This window comes from Tyto alba, unplaced genomic scaffold (genome assembly GCF_018691265.1).
Source record: "Tyto alba isolate M040663 unplaced genomic scaffold, T.alba_DEE_v4.0 Super-Scaffold_1, whole genome shotgun sequence".
Lineage (NCBI taxonomy): Eukaryota > Metazoa > Chordata > Aves > Strigiformes > Tytonidae > Tyto > Tyto alba.
In genome coordinates this window covers 10774002-10790810 of record NW_024881261.1, presented here as the reverse complement: position 1 = coordinate 10790810, position 16809 = coordinate 10774002, and the positions used below count along the sequence as shown (strand labels likewise).

The window sequence follows — 16809 nt, the reverse complement described above, 5'->3', positions numbered from 1 at the left end:
AGCGTAGTTTAATACTGCAGGGTTGAAAGGCAAGTGCATTAACCCTTGATGCCTCATGTTTTGATATATTTATAATTGCCGCTTGTTCCCTGTACTTTGTCATTTGTACCTGAATTTTTCAGCTTGTGTCATTTTTAGACTCTTGTTGATCCCCAACATTATCTGTAAAGTAGTGCCTCCTCTTAGCTGGATTTCTAGTTTCTATTTCTCAAATGAAACAAAGAAGCGAGTATATCCTACAGCATTTCTAACTTGTGCTGTTATTTGTTGCCCTGGGACTGAAACTGCATAGATGAGATGTAAAGATCCATGGGCTTTCCTTCACCACCTTAAGCATTTCACCTATCTGTTCTTCAGGAGCTAGACTGATATTCTTTAGTATAATAAAGCATAGCTTAATCTATATTTCTCAGTTTCATCTCCCTATGTCTTTCATTGTCAGGCTGAAAGTTCAACTGTGGAAAGCTGTTAGATGACTTTACAATGTTTTTGCTTTTTAAATGCTTGCTTATTAAAATTAAATCTCTGAATAATTACACCAAGGTGCTTTGCCCCTGCTTCCCATACCTCCTTATATTTAGCTTCCATTCTTTGCAGGTATTTCATAAAACCCAAAGAGAGATGAGGCTCCTGTGTGTTAGGTACGGTGGGCAGAGGTCCCAGAGGCAGGTACGTGTCCGTCAAATGCCATCAGGAGTTCTGTGCCCAGGCAGCTTCATGACCTGATCACACTGCACAGTCCAAGCACACGGGTCAGTCCCTGTTCCCAATACTGAACAACGTCACTGGCGAGAGAGAGAAATCACAACCCCCTTGTTACGAAGGACACAATGAAATGACTTCTCGGATGTGTGTCAGAGTGGGGAGCCAAACCCAGTTCTCCAGAATTCAGATGCAGTGCCGTAAGCACAAGACCAGCATTTCTGGTATTGGAGGGAATCTGGATTTTCTGCCAACTTGTGAAATTATTTGTTGAAAAAATATTTTAAGCTAACATAAATGTATAGAGTGCCTATTAATTTGAAACTGGGGTTACTAAAACACTAGAATAACATGAGTAGAAATTGATATGTGCAGAGGTGTATTCTGCTGATTTTTGCTTTCCCCTCTCATATTTAAAGTGTGATGCTACTACCTGCTTGGGTTTACATGCAAAGTATAGATGCCCAACTTAGCTTTCTATTGTAGTACAAAACAATTAAATGCTGGGAGAAATGAAAAAGAGAAAATAATTAACTTTTGTAGCTTGATAGCGTATATTTAATAAAACAAGTGATTATTGATAATACTTTGGAAATAAAAGGCAAATTCGCTATTTTGAAGTTAAAATATTCCTGTTGTGTAAGACACCACAGCTTGGGTTTCTCTAGTATTTCTTATTTTTTTGTGTTTCTTAGTCTGTTGATGCAATGGAGGAATATTTTTCTGTGAATTAAATGATATCAGTATCATACCAACCTAAAGGTAGTCATGTCTGATAGAATGCACTGGTACCCAGTTGGGGTTTTGGTTTCAGTATGTACATGTGTTTGTTCCCTGTAGCTTCTATTATGGGGAGTCTGTGTTTGTAGTAATTATTATCTTTTTATTGCATTTTTTCATATCTTTTTTCATATTTGAGAGTATATTAGCATCACTTGGAAAGAGCCATGTCTTGAAATTTTGGCAGCTTAGGCATAAGGAAAAAAAGAAATAAACCAAGGTTTATTGGGTAGTGTGTCTTGCTTGTACTTTCAGAATCCCTAAGCAGGCAGGCAGTAGCTACCAGGTTCTCTGTGTAGTATACAGAAGGATCACTGACAAAAAATTTAAAAATTGCTATACTGCAAACTTGCTAAAAAACTCAAAAAGGCTGCTGAATACTCTTTAACTGAGCAAAAAATGTTCCCCACCCCTCTTGGTGTGCAGAAAGATTCCCTTCATGGAAAGCAATACAGACTTGAAGAAACAAATAGTGGGAATGCATTTGAAATAACAGGTATTATCTCTCAGGCTGTTTGGGTTTTTTCTGTTTGTTTTTGAGAGAAAGACGTTTTGAGAGTGCACTGGAGTAACTATTACTTGTTTAATGAAAATGATTGCAAAACGGTACATTAGATATAGTTACTTAAATGCTTCTGTTGACTTCATTAGGTAAAAAGCTGGATGGAAATGCTTTTGATCAATCTAAGTTCTCTCAATACAAATATTGTAAATGATATGTCAAATGTCCCATACATGCTGTAGTCAGATTCATCAGTGTGGCCCAATTATATGTTATCATGCATTTAAATCCTCCTTGTGGACTTTTTAGTGCAAAACTTCTTTTATATATCCTCCCACAAAGTATTTTGAGACAAATATGCTTGTGAAATAATAGATCTAATCTATCCAGTATTTAGGCACATTGGTAATTTATCCTCAACACACCTGTGTTCAGGGATATTATTATTCTTTATCTCAGATGGGGTTTGAGCACGGTATGGTCAGAGGATTTCAGAGGAGCACTTGAGCATCCTCTGTCTACACAACAAATTTACTCAGGGTTAAAAATCTTCATGTGTAAAATAGGATAATGATAGTCTGTATGGTGTTGAACCCCAGCCTCATGAGTCCAGAAGAGAGTGAAAGTGTGTAAGGAGAACTGTGAAAGGTTTGACTGATGTGATCTTGATGTTTGCTCAGAGCACAGCAGAGTGAAGATCACGTAAAAACAATCCAGAGTGACCTCCCCAGTGTCAGGTTGCACGTTGTCTACAAAGCCAGGAACCAAACCCAGCTCTCTTAAGTGTCTCAACCACTCTGAGTAAATCAGTTATTTCTTCTGTAATGCATTTAAACATGTACTCTGTACCACAGTTAAGCACAGTGAGAAATCTTACCTTTAAAAAAAAAAAAAAAAAAAAAAAAAGCCTAGGAGTTAGCTTAGGGAAGGAGGAAGAAGCAAGACAGACAACTTGCAATCCAGCCCTCATATGAAAGTTGCCCCAGGCAATTTTGTTATGTCCATGGAAGCATATGATATTCATTGCATGGGCCCATCATTAATGCTGACTCTCTGGGAACCTGTCTTATGTTGTTTCCACTTGGGGCAGGTTAGCTAGAAAATTGATCCGATTTTATTAAAGAGTCATTTTCTTTGCTGTCTGGCACTGGTCTCTGAAAAGATGTTTTGTCTTTTTAACACTTGGTGATTGCTCTAATAGGATCTCAGAAGTCTGATGCCCAAATTGAGTTTCACATACAAAACTACTTTGTGGCTGTTTTTGACTCCCGGCATGGACAGTTTAAAATAGAGCTCAAAGGATCCTTCCCTATTTATGCTGCAGATGAAACCATTGTTTTTATTCACATCTCTTTAATTAAAAATAAAATACATTTACATTTACAGAGGGCTAATTATCCACCCTTTTTTTTATATACATTTAACTATAAACAAATGGTGATATTTGGTGTATGGTTCACGATTTCTCACAGTTGGCCACTTCACTTAGTTTTTGATGCAGTCATCATATTCAGTGGTAGTGAATACTGTCTTATTCTTAGCTCTTGCTCTTCCTGGATGGAATCTATCTTCCATCCAGACCGAACAAGTTTTGAACAAAAGTACAAAAAAAAGAAATCCCACCTCTCTTCTAGTTTGGAGGAGTAAGGCTTGTATGTAATAAAGAAGCAACTTTATTTTGCTTAAAGGTTTTTTTGAAAATTCCCACTTAGCTGCCTATTGATCAAAGGATAGTGGTTTAGTCAGTCTGATGGCTTAGAGGGATAAGATCTGTGAGAAAGAATCTTGCCTCTGACTGACTTTATTGTGTAGGCAGTAGGGGATTCCTTCTAGTGGTTTAAAAAAAAAATAAAAAATATATAAAATTTGTCTTTTGGAGAAGTGATAGTGAGAAACAGATTTTAGGACAGAGCAGGTAGAGGTGAAGATTGTAAAAACATTATCAGAACATGTTTCTTTAAAATTATGTGCCAACAAACCTTTGTAACAGCAACCTGATATTCCCCAAAGCCTAGCAGCTGAGGCCAGATGTGCACTAGTGATGTGAGCAGAGACCACCATCAACCAGGGTGAAGTCAGGATGGAGCCTAGTGTGAGAACCGTGTTAGGGTGTGGGATGGGTTCATGTGAAAGCTCTGGTCTGGGAGGAAAATTTTCAGCCTGTAGCTGTTGGTCTTGGTGGTATAGGAGGATGGGGGCAACTGCCCAGGATACTGTGAAGTGAATCGACAGGATGCTCTGTGCCTGTTGCGGACATGCTGGGCAGAGGATGAGGGTGATGTGCTGAGGAAGGAGCCGTGACACGTTCTTCCAGTCACCCTTGGGACCTACGGCAGATTAGTGAACAAAAAAACAAGGCAAGGGAATAGGAAAGGTGCAGTTCTTTAACACAGGTGCCCTTGCACCCGTTGAGTTCTCTTTTTAAGTTGATTTAGTTTAATTCAAGACTTCAGTGCTCAGACCCCCATTGCAAAGTGTTGTGCTGAACTGTGGCTTATGGTCTACCTCAATTGCAGGCTAATTTTTTTTTTAATTTAATAAACTAGTTAAATAACTTTAAACAGGAGTCAAACAGATTGCACATTTCTAGCTTCAAATTTTGCACCAGTTGAACTTGGAATTAATTTTTGGTAACTGAAGGCAGCATCTTGATTTTCAGAAACTTCCTTGGAGAATGGTCTTAGAACTGTTTTTCCTGCTTTAAATCTCTCTCTGGTTGCACAGAAATCTGGCAAAGATCCTGCAGATGTGTGAGGTTTCATTCCTTTTTGAAAATTCTTACCTTTTTCAGTCTTAATTTGAGATTGGCTATGGAGGAAATTGAAGTCAATTTTTAATACACAATATTCAGGACATGGCAAAGATCCTACATTTTGTGGAGTGCTGAATCAGACCCTCCACTCCTTTCTCCCAGACTTAAGTTTCTATACAGCATGTCTGAGCAGATGAATTTGTAAAGGTGATGGGCAAGCACTTCGAGCCAGTGTGCCTCCCTGAATCCTACCTCCCTCTTACTGGGGGGGCTGCAGAAGGAGGCTGCATTTGAGCAGAGCACAGAATGGCATGGAGGCAGACAATGCTCAGCCTAAGCAAGCCAGGCTCAGAGAAAGCTCTGGCTGCAGCTTCCCAAGTGACTGTGCTGAAGTTATTCCAAAGTGTAAAATTATGGTTAAACCTGCTTTGTAATAACCATGTCCTGAAATAATTTGAATAGACACTGTTTTAAAGAGTTGAGCATTATAATTTGTATTTACCATGGAAGTTTTTCCCCTCTTGCAAATTATTCTAAATGTTTCCCAGGTTGCAGGACACACTGGTGGTGTTATTTTCTTGTTTTGTTTTGCTTGCTGTCTCAAAGCATAGAACATGCAAGTTACTTCCCATAGTTCAAGATCTGTTATAAGCAGGTCTTTAGATAAATTTCCAACTTTGGCTAGTTGATGTTTTTTGGTTTGTTCTGTTTTTAAGGATAAGGAAAGCTATACTGTATGTGGGTTTTAGAATCACTGTCTATTTGTTCTTTCTGTCTACCAGCTCCCTTCAACCCTTCGAATATTTTAAAGCTATCTTATGAAAGAGTCGAGCACTTTAGTTGCCCTTGAGCATGTCGTATACATTCTCAGCAAAGGCATCTGAATGACCCTGTGGAGATCCTCTCTGTAACTTCTCTTTTGCAATCCTGTCTTCACACTCACAAAATACAGCCAGAAATGGAAAATTGCAGCAATGCGGTGGCGGCCTGCAGCTTCAGTGTGGTACGGAGCTGGCTGAAGCAGGCTATAAAATATCATCCTTGTGTTTCAGATGATCCTCCCTCCTTCCTCTTTTGTCAGTTTACTTGGAAATATGAATTTATGTGCATCGAGACAATGCAGCACTGTAGATAAGGCTTCCAGTCAGTCTTACGCACCAGTCAGTACCAGAAATTTAGCTTTGTATTCCTCTAGGCATGTAGCTCACTGTGCAGCATTATTTTCTCACTGCAGTTATCCATTAGCTTAAGACTTTCATAACCCAGGAGGACACTTAAATCTCTCTTCAATCATTATGCCTCTGAACACTTTCCCCTAATGTCTTGGCTTTCTTTTGGAATCTTTTGTCTTACAATTTTTATCCTGCATTTACCTGCATTGTGTTGCATTTGCCATTGTACAAGAATTTTCCTGAATTACTCTAACCCTGTTTATTCTCAATGGTTAAGGTGATGCCATGTGGGGAGATAGAAAGGTATGTGCTGTGCTCCTCAACCATCTGTCAGATGCAGAGAAAGCTGAACTTGTTGCACCTCAGTTTTCTGACTTTCCCTGTGTGCATCTCGATACAAAGCATGTGGGGATCCTCCAAAGCTTTGGTATCTAAATGCTGCCGAGTCACACTCTCCTTCGTTTTTTCTTCCTGACACCACAGACTGTCTCGCTTCTTAGCAAGGGAGAGGATTGCTGTGGCAGGAGCGAGCCTGAACTGTGCTGACAGATCCAACAAGAAAGCAAAATATTGAGGGTAGTGCCAGCAGGGCACTGCGTACAGCTGCACCCACGGGGCTTGGCTTAGGCTCTCTAGCATAGATGTTGACCTGAAAACAGTTTCAGAAATTGTCACTAAAGTCATGTGGATTTGCTTATGCATAATCTTTTTTTAAAACAACAAAACAGTTTGTGCTGTCTCCAAGATTCATAAAAGTCAGCTATTTCAGAGTGTTATTTACTTTTGTGATGTTTATCTTTCGCCCACTGGTGGGTGTGAACATCACTGGTTTTACAGTGTGCAAAGCAATGACCTAGGACTATTTTTACATCAGATTTTTTTTTGCCATTTTAGTTTACATAAACTTTTCTTTTAAGGATCCCTGAGAGCTATAAAAGCAATGTAGCACAATCTGATGCTTCACAGTTAAGAAGAGGAAATTAAAACACCCTGTGTTTTTCATTTTAGAATTAAGTACTGCGTGAATTAACCAGTGAATGTATCTATTTAAGGCATAAAGTATTAGTGATTCCACGTATTTCATTCCAATCACTTTTCTCTCCCATTTTTGATTAACGAGGCAATGTAAAAATAGAATAAACCTGAAATTTTAAATCAGAGTAGAATTAAATGAAAACCTGATAATTTAGAGTAGCTTATTCATCTCTCTGTAAGTGTGGATATTACTTGACATATCGTATGCATGTATCATCCTTTTCCCAAGATTTGTTTTTAATTGTTTAGCTTGAAATTATTTTCTTCTTCCCTCAGCCAGGTGAGAGTTCCTATTTACTATAATCTGCTGATAAAGGTGCTTTACATAGCCAATACTTAAAATTCTTCTACAGCCATAACTTTATCTTCTTAGAAGGGTGGGATTTTGTTTGTAATTTTTTTTATTAAAATCTAAATTGATACTCATTAAGAGCTTATTTACTGTCTGACTCTTTATTTGAAGGACATATGACTATGAGATTGTTAAATATACAAGTCTCCTAAGAAACTTAAATTCTGTGCATAAGAATAAAGGTGTCATTAGCTAATGTGTCTTCACCTCTGACCTGCAGAGTAGAAAGTTAGAATCAGGTTTTTTGTCTGGTGGAGCATTAGCAGCCATCCTTGAGATTGCAAAGATGTGCTCACTGAGGGAAAGTTCCTTGTGTATTATGCTGTTTACCTAAGGGTTATATTCAAGACACTCTCTGAACAGCTTGGCTGATTATTGAAAAATGCCTTATAGTAACTTCCAGCCTAAGTTGATCGATATTAGTTCACAGCTTTACATGGGAGGGAGGGAGATATTTAAACATTGAGAGCCTCCGGGATAACCAGGAATGAAAAAATAATGCAGAACAAATATGTTGAAGGGTTCAAGAGAGAAGAATATCTTGTCTCTTTGCAGGGGGAAAAAAAAAAAGTTGTTAAATTGTGGCAGAAAAAACATTTGAATTCACTATTAATAAAGTGAAGGTGGTTATTTCCCTAGGCCAAAAAGAGAAAAAAAACTGCAAACCCAACAAATTGTAGTGCTCTTTAATGTAGAGAAAAGCTAAGAGTTTTCTACACACATCCTCCCATAGAAAGCTTATCCTCACTGCAAGTCTCTGGGATGTTCTTGGTCTGTGGCTCTGTACTAAGCTCCTACCCCTGTAGCTCTGGGCCTCCAGCTCTGGCTCGTTCCCCCTCCCCAGAGCAGGCAAAATTCAAAGATACCAATTTCTGTGTCAGGAACACCAGAAAAGGAAAACCTTACTTCTTTAAAAATCCTAGAAAAAGATGTAAGAACATGGAGTGGAAGGGTCCTAGCACATGAAAATTATGCTTTTTTCCCCCTCATGAACATCTAATAATTAAAAGCTAAATGTTCCAATCTTTTATTTTGATGCATAGAATTTCGCCAACATTCTAATGATCTGCAGCGTTTTAGATACCCTGATGGAGAAGGTGGGCATTGTTCTGATTTGTTGGTGGGCATGTGAAGAGAGGAAAGGGAAGCAATGATGCTGCAAAAGAGACTTCCTCCTCTCTCCTTCACACAAATTAACTGTTAAAGATTCACAGAAGTCTTGTGGCGGATGATATCCTAAGAAACTGGAAGTCATGAGAGATATCTTTGTCACTAGTTTTTTCTGACTTCTGTGAGAACCATAACCTTCCTGTATCTCCATTTCCTGTATGTAAACAATGAGGCTCTGGTTTTGGCAGTTCATATGAAACCATCAGGCCCCAGTGTTGCATTCACATGATGGTTGACAAGATAGAGGAGGACACAGGAGGAGCTGGTGGGAAAAGCCTGACTGGAGGAAAATGGGGGAAGGGAATAAATGGGATTATATCATGGAAAATGGGAAACAGGTTGATCTCTTTTGCAGAGCAAGATTAATTTCTAATGGGGGGACATGGGAAACAGATCGGCTCACTGAAAGATCTTTGGACACATAGAGTAAAAAGTGCAATGCGCCTGTAAAGCTTAGTGGTGAAAAATCTTTTCTGCTGTGTATGGTTAAAATGATATAGCAGAGGAGGCTTCAACTACAGAGCCAAACAGGATGGAAACAAGATAGATTCCTTTAGTAGATCAGTTAGTGTTACCTTTCAAAATTTAAAGAAGTTTGGAGTACTTGGCATCCTCTTCTATCAGTTGTTTGGCACGTGTCTGTTAAGGAGCAGACAGAAGTTCCATCACTGATGAGGGTGAGATGGGAAAGTAATCAGTCTGTAACTAACTGTTTTCTGCTTTGTTTCAGCTGTGTTTCTGACTGGTGGGGGATTGCTGGGAAAGAAGTGATGACTCTTCACATGAATGTTTCTTAAATATAATTCCAGTATAACTCTGCTTACCATGCTGTGAAGAGACTCTGCAGTTGTGTAGGAAAGGTAGACCTCTAAGAACAGCCATATTAATGCTTTGCAGTGCAGAATACTTCTTTTTCTTAATTCAAGTTAGGAAGGAATACGTCTGATTGTTGTACCACCATGCGGAAGGGATCTTGCAGGGCCTGGGAGGGTGTGAATCCAGTTCCCAACTGCACTAACCAACACCAACAAGTTCTGCCCCTGACTTGGGAAGCATATTTTAGGAAGTCGGACAACTGCAGCACAGGACTGTAATTTTGCTTTGTGACTCATTCTGAGATATAGTCCCTGCGTGTCTTTTTGTCTGGGCACCTAATAAAGCTCAGGCCACACCTGTTTATGGATGCAGCAAAATGGCAGGGAGCTTATTTTTATACCACTGATCCTGATGAATGCCACTTATAATCAACACCTCCATGAGGAACTGGCTTGTGTGCAGAAATGCTCTTTAATTGAAGGGTACACATCAGCAGCAGCATAATGTGGTCCCAGTGTGTTTATCTCATGAAAGCCAGAACTATTACAGTTATAGAATATAAAATGCTTTGAATGGATCTTATTTACTTTATGAATTGTATGAACATATATAACTTTTCATTATTTTCGAGATCATTCTTGTTTGTAAAAAGTAGATTGTTGTCACTTTAGAATGAGATAATTAATTCTGTGAAGGGACCAGATGACAATTTTGGGAAGCGTTCCTGTCCTACAGAACATACAGGTCACCGTGCTTTTCTGATGAGACAGAAAAATTACTTGCAAGAAGCTGTTAGGTTAATTACTCTTTAGAAAAGAGGGTTAAATTCTAAGTGTGCAGCATTCTGTTGATAGAATGATGGTTGCTGGCAGATTAAAGCAACAAAAATATTTTGGAAATGATCTGCCCCCCCCTTTTTTTAAACAACACAACAAATTGGACCTGTGAATTTTGACAATGACTTTTGAGCTAGCAAGATTCAAATGTGCGTCAAATGAAACTGCATTTTAATGCATCAGTTTGAATTCAAAATGAAAGAACAATTTTAAAAATTAGTGATAGATATCTATGGGATGGTCACTTATATTTTTTTCATAGACTGTGACATGGAGTTTAGAGGATGATTGCAGCCTGTTTTGCCCAGAGGATGTTATTTTCTAACTGAACTGTATTCAATTGGATCAGAAGCACTGCCTATTTTTACTGCCCAGTGCTAACAAATTTGTTTTCAGACCTCTGTTTACTCAATTATTGTTGTCAACATTTTTGTCTAAACATTTTGGTTTGGTTTTTGGCAGAACACAGTTTCCCACCCACCCACCCCATAGCATTAGAGGTACGTGTAGTGCTTGCAGAACACTCTGTATGTGCATGCTGCACATCATGGCCAACACAGAGCGTATGGTCATCAATCATTTGATTGTTCTTTAAACACTGTTTTAACAGGCATTCGTTGTATAAATGGACCAGGTTATTGACCTTTGCCAGCAATTGCTTGCTACATGTCATCATGGCTTAATGACATTATCAAGGAACATATTCTGTATTGTAGATACTTTAAAAGGTTCGTGCATTGTCTCTCACTAGGTCACATGGATGGCTAAAGTATCTTGAATTAGCAAGTTATTTGATGTCATTATTAAAATATGCAGGGCATTTCCAGCTACTTATAGAATAGGAGAGTGAAATACTTTTCTTTTCTACAAAAGCAAAGCCCAGGAAGAAGTTATTTGTCATATTGAAATACTTGTTCTGAAATCCTACTTCTTTTCTCCCTTACAGTTTAATCTTCTACCTAGAATAGAGTGGTGCAGTCCTCTGAATATCCTGTGAAAATTGTTTAACTAGTCTGCAGAGCTCCAGCTGCAACTCCTCCTTTTCTAGGAATACTATAGATCTAATTGGCATTATTAAATCATTACAGCACATAATAGATGGAACTTCGACTAAATCAACTATGTTTTTAATGAAGATAAGAGTTTTTAAATTAGAATGGATGCAGCATTCTTTATTTATTTCTGTGGGGTGGGAAGGTTGTTAACTGTAATGGCTGATTCAATTTCAATGAGGGAAAGTAGCCAGTATTCTATAAATTTTCTCTTCTAGTTAAAATTTAAGGTGGTACGGACTTTCCAAATCCCAAATTGTGAAATTGAACTATTCAGCTGACTATTTCTAAGTTTTTCCAATATATAGATCTACTGTGGTTTCTGTGGCTCCTCATGTCACAATCTTAAGGTTGATTTTCTGGTCACGAGAAAACACACATATCACACAAATTACACAGTCTTAGAATCCTATTTTTTCCTTGTTTGTTGCATTAAAATTTGGACTCTACATGAATCAGAGAGAGGTCTTAAAAACTTTAAAATGGATATTGATCAATAAACCTTCATGGCATTGCTAGGAAATAATTAAGTAGCATAACTTTCAGTTTATAGTGGAGAGGGACTCTTAGAATCATCGGTAGCCTGCAGAATAGATATGGCCAAAATGCAAATGTTACTCTGTTCTGTAGTCATTTCTCTTTTAATCCAGAAAGACCTTTTTTGTACAATGTAAAGATCTTGCTGCTGTAATAATTACTCCATTACATATTACTCGTAGTCTTTGCTTTTCTCCTACTGTTTTTTTGAGATCCTGTTCTTCAATATCCTAAATTTCTCTCCCTTCATAGTATTTTGCTCATTAATATATTCCAGTCAGTTCTTTAAATTTTGTCTTGTTTTAATTTCCATTGCCATAGCAAAATATATTCTAGTGTAATTTAATTTTTATGGTGCTTATTACCAAGTTTACCTGACACTTATTAACATCTTGCCAGTGAAAACAAGGAATAATCTTGAAGAAAAGTAGGATTAAGGTCAGAAGTTGTGAATTCTTACCCTTCCTTCTGACTTCATATGAATTTAAGTTAGTTACATCCTTCTTTTGTCAGTGTCTGAGCTGAAAAAAATGGCAATAAGACTTTTTACTCCTGGGAATATTGTGGAGATCTCCGTATTAATAGCTACTCCACATTTTCATAGATTTTAAGTTTTGGAAGGAAAACGATAATTATTTGTCCAGACTTTCTGCATTGAAGCTATAGAAATTCAACAGTTAATTCTGGAATAAAGTAAGTATTCCTACCACATGACTGTAAACCACTTGTAACTTCAAGGAAGAAGTGGCAACAAGCAGGTATAAAACTGGTGCAAGGGAGGAGAATCAGGACATAAAAGCACTATCTGAGAGTTTCTTCTAAGTAAATCTCCTCACAGCAGTCTCCATTCTTTTTTGCCAGGGTTACATTTGATTGCTGGCTTTGACCACTCATTGTTGGCAATAGGTTTCGTAAATGTCTAATCCAGCTGGATTGTTTTGTCTTCACATTTCCTTCCTACATCAAGAGTATATACTATTACCAAAAAAAAAAAAAAGAGAAAAAATCTAGTTACTTCCATTATGGAATTTAAGATAAAACAGAAAATAGAATCTTAGTAATTAAGGCCATGAAGGTTGTGGTGGTGTTTTGTTTATTTTTGGGGATGGGGAGAGAGAAAGCAAAAGCTTACAACGCATCCTTAACATCTTCAAGATAGATTCAGAGCTGTGATTTCAGCACCAAGACCTAACAAACATTGCATACAAAGTGCGGTAAATGCAGTATTCATAAATGTATATGCTCTTTGTGACTTCATGTCAGCAGGGTTCTGTAGACCCTCATTTGTATCAAATAAACTTCAAATGGTAAAGAATACGTGCCAGCCACAGACAAGTATCACTTTGAATTGTTCCTTGTGTATTGTAGCTGAAATGGGAAACATGGCTGGCTTCCTGTTTGTCGAGAGTGAAAACCAGGCACATTTGCTGTAATTATTAGTAATAGTGTCAATTTAATAAATTATTTACTCATGGCAACGGGATTTAAATTCTATTTGCTGATAGATTGTGGGGGATAGTGTTTGTTTTAGAAAGGTAAAATCTGACAGTAATTCAGTGTACATTGTAAATCCCGATGTCACACCTGCACTGCAACAGTGAAGACAAGTGGTGCTAACTTGTTTCTTACAGTACCTTCCTCCTCCATCATGGGTGATACCTACATGTGGTTGCTAGATTTTGTGCTATTACTTATCCATTCTGGGATTAGACATTTAGATAAATTTAGAAATTCATCTAACACAAAGGCTTATGGTTGTAGCTGAGATTTCCATGAACTTCAGAAGAAATTATGATTTCATGGTATATCGATAAGAGAAGCCAGATCAGAGATTACAGGAGCATGATGAGGTGATGAGTTGTTTATGCTCAGCTCCTCTCAGTCATGGCGACATGGGAGAAAGTGCAGAGATGCTTGAGTAAAAAGTTAACAAGTGAATGATATCTGAGCTGAGAAATGAATTAATATGCTGATACCAAATGGAAGAAGTCAGACCATGAAGTGGAAGGAATGTAGCTATTGTTTAATGTGCTGAACTGAGGAGAGGCAATGGTATGACTAGAAAGAAAAAGACCAGTATGATGCTAAAAAAAATGGTGTTTGTAGCAGTGTTCCGCATTGCTGTAGGTGATACATAGATTTTTGTCAAGGCTAGAGAAAAGGATCTAATAATATCAAAAAAACCCACGGTGAGAACCTAGAAGATAGTTTTAGGAAGGTGAATGGATGGGACCAATCTGTTTCCTATTGAAATCATGCAGAAAGAATTGGACAGCTTGCCCAAAAACGAGGACTGACAAAAAAGAATTGAGTAAAAAAAGATGTTGAGGCTGGGTGGAAAAGGTGATCATGTTGTATGTCATGAGAATAGACAGAGTGAAGACATGTTGGTGGGACAAGGAACTGCTGTATTGTGTTGAATTTGAGTTAAAGGCAAAGCAATGAGAGAGATGGGAGAGGAAATGGCAGTGTAGCAGAGGGGAAAATCTGTCACTTATTAAATAGTAGCTGAATTTGTGCATGAGATTCTCCAGGCGTAAATCAACTGCAGATCTGTGGGAAGGAAGGGAACCAAAACCAGACCCTTACACAGCCCTCACAGAGAGGACAGGATCCTGGATGCAAAAGGAGGAAAAGATGTCAAGGGGGAAAGCATGACCAGTTGTGTCAGAGGCCCATGTGAGCTCTCATCATCCACCAGCTGCTCATCTGAGAAGCTTCCCTGTCCCTCCACCCACCCTCCTGTTAAGTGGAGGAGCTGGCTCTTGCCCTGTCAGTAGAAGCAAGGCGACACTGGCTTGGGGTGGCATTGTTTTCAAAATGCTACTTATCTCCTACATTGTCTCTGGGATAAGTGGGTTTCTAAGAGGAATACCCACATGCACCCAAGATTGAGGTGATAATTTGAAGTTGAATGGGAGGCACCAAAAAATTCCAGTTATTTGCTGTAAGATGTCCTGATAACAGAAGATAATCAGTATGTGGGCTCTTGCTTGCTTTAGTGGAATTCTAGTAAAGACATTATTTACCCCTGTTTTACAGATAGAGTAAGTAGGATAAAAGAAATAAGGTGACTTGACAAAAAATCAGAGAGATCTGTGGTCAGCTCATAGTCCCTTGCTTGTAAATACTGTTTTATTTCTTTGTAATTCAAAAGCAGTTAAAGAAATAAAAAGGAATAAAATAGAAATAAAATAAAAACTAACATGTCTTCAGTGATTCCTTTGCTAAAACTTGTGGTATGGTGTGAAAGAGGTTGAGGTTTTCCTCCTTGATAATACATTAAAACTATAATAAATTTTTTCTTCTTCCTTAAGTAGGAATAATATTTAATTGTCGCTTAAACTAGTTTTTGAAAATCCCATAGTTTTACCCACAATAATCCAGGAACATTTAATAAGTCTTAAAATATTCATAACACACGGAGATCATTACTCTTGAGACCTTTGTACAAAGCAGTGAAGTGTGTTAGACATATGGCAGAAACCTCTTCGTTTCTTATTTCTTGCTATGATTATATGAAAGAAAGGAAAATTCTCTGTTCTTTTCGCCATTGCAATCTGCATGCCATTGTTTTATCTGTTGTGGGCCAAAGTCATCCCATACACATGTTCACTGAGGAACATGGAGTTAATCAGGCTTGAATTTAGCTCTGTAAATATAAGCACAATAATGGTAAATTGCTGTTTTGTTTCAGTTTCCCGTACAGTATTTCAGATAACAAAAAAGAGAAAATAATTTATTTCTGTATACCACATGATGTTAACAGCCAAACTGATGACATGACAGATGCTGGTACCTAGTTTTTATATTATTGATAATTACCTAAAGCTGTTAATTGCTGTAGCATTGAGTATTAAGAAAAAAACAAACAACAATTGATAGGTCCTGCATTGGAAATGTATCATAAATAGCAGAAGCCCTTGTCACAGTACTGACTCTATGCAGAGAGGAAGAACAATTTTCTTTTAATTATATTTCAATGTGATTGTCTAAAGTCAAGTGGAACCTCCATGGATTATATCTAAAATAAAACTGTGGCTACAGTATATGGTCATAATCCCCAGATCTGTTGTGTTGAAATGACAGTATAATGAGTAGAAGTTAAAATGTCCTCTGCTTTCAAGTCATCATGGTTGTCATTTGATTAAATAATAGTGCATTCTGTTTGATGTCTTGGCTTTATTATTCAGAAGCACTTCAGTATATGTGTCCTACCTTTGTATTATGTGCTCCTGGCAACCAGGTATCCATATAGGTTCTTATTTACACACCTACAACGGATACACTGTACGTTTAGCTTCCATGTGTGCTGCTTGAATATGGAATTTTAATTATTCTTCTTAATTATGGTGCATTCACCAAAAAGAGGGAAATCATTGGTCAGGTACAAAAAGAAACTGCTTAGTATTTGAAGGAATTTGATAATTTTGTTGTAGTTTGTAGCTTGGCAGGTGGTAATAATGCTATGCCAGCACTGTCAAAATATGAAAATTAAAGTGACGATGGGTTTTAATGAAATCCATTTGACAAATATAATTAAGGTGTTTTAATATGAAGCCCTGTAATAAAGACTACCGGTGGACTCCCTGAGGTCCTGACTAATTGTGTAGATTGCTTTTAAGCTTTGAATAGTTTTATTGGATAATGAACTGTTAAGAAGTGTTAGATCTTTCTTAAGCAGAATTTGGTTTGAAAAAGAAGAGGAGAGACAGGCCTGAGGTGTGGCATTTTAAACATAATTAGAAGAGAGATTTAAGTTAACATCTTTGATCTTGCTGTCAGTTTTTGATTAGAGCTGTAAATGCTTTAATCAAGTGCAGTGTAGTCATTACATTTCTAACTGTTTTTAAACTGCGAAATTACTGAGACACTGACATCGGTTTAACACTTCTTGAGAATTTCCAGCAAAGTTATGTTTATAAACTGGGTGTTTGCATTAAAATGTCATACTGCAATAATTTACCAATTCAGTAGATCATGGGATAATTATATTTAAGTGCTCAAATAATCTGGAAATCTTTTATGAAATTAAATATAATGTCCTGTAGTCAAGGAGAGTGTGCCACTTCAGATTTCATTTTTAAAATAATTTCTAATATT

The 16809-nt window shown here is 37.6% G+C and overlaps 1 protein-coding gene across 6 annotated transcripts in view; it reads left to right on the top strand.

The window, feature by feature from the left end:
* The window catches only part of VTI1A (vesicle transport through interaction with t-SNAREs 1A), a 298773-nt gene that overhangs the window by 141023 nt on the left and 140941 nt on the right, over positions 1–16809 (top strand). The window lies entirely within an intron of this gene.